General features: G+C 42.3%; 1 long non-coding RNA gene across 1 annotated transcript in view; it reads left to right on the top strand.

The window, feature by feature from the left end:
- The first annotated feature begins 2323 nt into the window (after positions 1-2323).
- LOC105514947 overlaps positions 2324-4463 on the top strand; it is a 16832-nt gene continuing 14692 nt past the window's right edge. Inside the window, exon 1 of the long non-coding RNA XR_001002244.1 lies at positions 2324-2461. This is a non-coding gene — a long non-coding RNA (uncharacterized LOC105514947). The remainder of the gene's footprint in view (positions 2462-4463) is intronic.

The following is a 4463-nucleotide window of genomic DNA, read 5'->3' as shown; positions in this document are numbered from 1 at the left end:
TTCCCTACTAACTTCTCCTTGGCTTCCCCTGTTCCAATTGTCAATCTTTAGCCTGTGATTCTGGGAGTAGGAGAGGAGGAAATAGTGGGGAGATTTCATTTATTAAGCACCAACTGGATCCCAGGCACCACGTGAGGCTCTGAGAACACAATGGAGAATTAAGCATGATCCTACCCTTTGTGAAACCTTTTGTCTAATGGAGATGAGCAAGAAGTGAGCAGCCTGTGACAACTTGAAGGAGAAATAAAATGACTGGATGGGCAGAGCCAGGTAAGGGAGGGTTAAATCATGATGCATTGAGAGTACTGAGATAGGGGAGTGCTTCCTGGAGGAGGTGGCTCCTAAATGGAGATAGGAAGGGCAAGTGAGAGTTGTTTAGGTGTAGAGGATGAAGATCTGAGGAGGCAGAGGTGTGGGCAGGGTTGAAACTGCTTTAGGAAGCTCAATGAAAGGGCAACGAGGGAGCGTGATAATACCTTCCTTCAGGCCTTATGAACAGACTGCAGTGGTCACACACTGAGATGCCCACTGGAAGTTAAGACCTGGGTAACCTCACAAACAGAATAATGGGAGTGACTTGTCTGTGAGGAAGATACTGGCTGCAGCTGACCAGCTCCAGGGCAAGGTCAGACATGGCTCTAGGAGTTTGATTATGGTGGCTTAAAGATGACCACTAATTCTTTGTCATCCAAAGGCAGTCCATTTCCTCTCTCCTTGAATTTGGGCACAAAAATTGTCTTGAGACTTCCAAGTGCAGACTTGAAGAAAGACAGTTAAACTTTCTTCCCTTGGAACCCAGTGGTTACACTGTGAGATGTCCAAGTCAAAGGAGAGGCCACATGGGGGTAAATCAAGGTGCTCTGCTCAACAGCCCTGAATGGACTCCAAGCCCACAGCCAGTATCAACTGCAACCATGTCAAACAGCCCTCTTGATTTCTCCAGCAGAACTGAGTCCCCAGATGATTCCAGCTCTAATCAGCAACACCTGGAACAGAAGAACCACCCCCTCCCCCGCCAACAGTGTTCAATCAACTCACAGAAACTTGGAGAGATGATAAATGATTGTTGTTTTAAGGCACTAAGTTTGGGATGGTGGATCACTGAAATATTAGACAAAGGCACAGTCCGCTGAAGCTGAAGCAAAAATCAGTCACTAGTGCTAACCAAGCTCCCCACATAAGCTCATTCTGCCAACAGTTTTAGGAGCTCAAGATTCCACTTTCCTATGTGACATATATATAATATAAGATATATATGTAGGATATATATATATAGGATATATATATAGAGAGAGGAATACTATTCAGTATTCCTGAATTGTGTGTGTGTGTGTGTGTGTGTGTGTGTGTGTATAGGAATACTATTCAGCCATAAAAAGGAATGGAATCATGTCTTTTGCAACAGCATAGATGGAACTGGAGACCATTAGCTGAAGGGCAATAACTCAGAAACAGAAAGTCAAATGCCACATGTTCTCACTTTTAAGTGGGAGCGAAGCAATGGGTACACACAGACACACAGAGTGGAATAACAGACGCTGGAGACTCCAAAAGGTGGGACACTGTGTGAAGGGGGTGAAAGTTGAAAAATTACCCATTGGGTACAACGTTCACTATTCAGGTGATGGGCACACTGAAAGTCCAGACTTCACCGCTATGCAATATATGCGTGTAAGAAAACTGCACTTTTACCCCCGAAATTTATAAAAGTTAAAAATTAAAAGAAAATTTAACTTTCCTGATAGTCCCCTTTCCCCAATTCCACCTTCAACTAACTAGTAAGCATCAGTGGAATATGTTGTCCAAGGCACTTGAGGGGACAGGGGTGTACAGAAGACACAAGAAAATACTCCCTGCTCTCAAGAGGTTCACTTAAATATTTGATAAGGTGAATATACCATCCCAACTCAGAATTTGTTCAAGCCAGAAGTTTAGATGTCATCCTCCATCCTTTGGTGGCTCTCCCCATTTAACATTAACAACGAATACGTGCTCAGTGTTAATATACCAGCTATCACGAGTTAACTCACGTAGTTCTCAAAACCCTAGTAAAATAGTATTTCTCCTTCCCATTTCACAGGTGAGGAAATTGAGGCACACAGTTATGTCACTTGCACAAGTCACAAAGCTAGTGCGTGACAGAGCTAGAATTGGAATCTTGGACAGGTAATTCCAGATCTTTCACTCTTAACCATTCTATAGAATCAGCACCCATCTTTGAGTCAGAGTTTGAGATGCAAATTCTTTACTGTATAGCCTTGATCAAATGACTTCATCTCATTGAATTAATATTCTTCTGCATAAAATGAGGTCACCATCTGCTTATCTAAATTGTTACAAATGGGACAGTATATGCACCATTCCAGATACCTAATCACAGATCAATCGTTGCTGGAGTCTCTTTCCTTTTTCTTTCTGCAGAAAACATGCTTTACATAGGATCTCTGAACTTAAAGAATGGGTAAACCATGGCAATAGCTTGCCTCAAATTGAATTTCTGGTGTATTAGGCAGTCGCTTCTACTGAAGAAGTTTTGCTTTGTAGCCAGGCTCTATAATCATTATAAATATGTTGCTCTAAGGCAAGAATTGACAAACTTTTTCTGAAAAAGGCCACATAGTAAGTATTCTAGGCTCTGTGGTCTGTACAGTCTCTGTTACAGTACTCAACTCTGCCCTTATAGTGGGAAAGCAGCTTAGATGGTATGTAAAGGAATGTGTATGGATGTTTTCCAATAAAACTTTATTTACAAAGCAGGCAGCAGGCCAGATTTAGTCTATGGACTGTTTAGCCCCTGCTCTCAGGTAAGTTGTAGAGGTTCTGCTGAAAGAATCTCTTCCAGTCCTGGCAAAAATCTTGTAAGTTAGGAAATCGCCTAGAGGGTAAAATGAAGGAGCTTGGTGAGAGTTTTTATAAGCAGTGAAAATTTTGCCAAAGTATTCCCATGACTTTTGATATCCAGCATGGTATAACCCTCACTCTGTATCAAGTTTTCAATTCTGAGATTGCAATTTTGAAAGTAGTTTGTAGAAACATAAGAATTCATTAAAAAACTCATTCAATGATCCACTTTGTAGCCTTGTGACTAATCCAGAAAGTAGAGTCTGTGTCTCTTTAGGAACATAACCCTCCCTAGCAAGGTTCCTGCAGAAAACTCACCCTTGGAAATAACACTAGGGGAAAAAGGTGTTCCATGATAAAGTTTGTTTGGAACAGTTTACATATTTTATTCTCCCTCTTGGAGATTTCTAATGGATATAAACATATTAAAAAGCTGAGAATTCCTATAGTAACAAAATCCATTAATCTTGGTTAACTCTAACTTTTACAAACTCACTTGACCACAAAAACTTAGGTTAAAATATGGGATCTGGATTCAATAAAATGAGCATAAAAATACTTATCTCCTGGGGCTGGTGTGAAGAGTGCGTCTGATGAAGCGTGTGCTTAGCACAGGGCCTGTGAGAGAACACACAGGAACTAGGTGTTGGCTGCTACTTTAGCAGGACACTTGGGAAATGCTGGCCAAGACGATAATATACAAAGATATTCATAAACTCAATTCTCATCATAAATTTCAAAAGAGTTAGTTAATGGTATTCCATATCATATGATATAATAAGTGCCATAATCAAATTCTTTTAGAAATATTTTGTTCTTGAAAGTGGAAGCCCCTGAGAATGGCCTGTGTTAAAACAAGAGGTGCATGGTGACCATCTCTTTATGAGACACCAGGATCCTCAGGGAGTTCTCACTGCAGCGTGGGCAGGTGGTGGTCTGGAGGCTGAAGGCTGGCCGAATGGAAACAGTCAGCCTGGAAAGGGGGATGTGGATGCTGGTGGTCTCACTCTCCTCCACAGCAGGACCCTTTCAAACCCCCTCCTACAAAGGCCAGAGGCCCCAGATATTGACACATGCCTTTAAGCCCTTGGATACTTCAAAGAAAGAAGATTAAGAGCCAGTCTCAGAACCTGTTCCCCAGAGAGATGCGTTTGTCCAAAAGTTGATATTATCGATGTGAGTGGAAGCCGAGAGGAGCGTATAATTTCTTTAATAAAAGCTGGACTGTGTTTGCTGGGGCTCCTGAGTTTTTCTGCTTCCTCCAGAGCATTCTCAGGGGCTGGGACGGCCTCCTATGATCGGCACGAATGTTTGATCAGCTATGCGTCTTCTCCAGGGCAGCTCAGATGATCCGAAAGGCTTCGGATCTCTGGTTGTCTCCAGAGTTTTCCTTCTTAAATTCTTTGTTTCCTTCAGAATTCATTATAAATGACATAATTACATCTCTTTTTCTTCTCTGATTGAGAATATTTCTCACACATGGTGATTTGCCACTTGGATGCAGGAGGAGACTGAGCGATGTCACATGCACCCAAAACACTGCATCTCCCTTCCAGAGCTGCACTGCCTCTCACCCAAGCACAGTGTCTCCCTTCCAGAGCTGCACTGCCTCTCACCCAAGC

The sequence above is a fragment of the Colobus angolensis genome, unplaced genomic scaffold, assembly GCF_000951035.1.
Source record: "Colobus angolensis palliatus isolate OR3802 unplaced genomic scaffold, Cang.pa_1.0 Scaffold251, whole genome shotgun sequence".
NCBI lineage: Eukaryota > Metazoa > Chordata > Mammalia > Primates > Cercopithecidae > Colobus > Colobus angolensis.
Note: the sequence above shows the minus strand (reverse complement) of the source record. Positions and strands in the feature narration are given on the sequence as shown.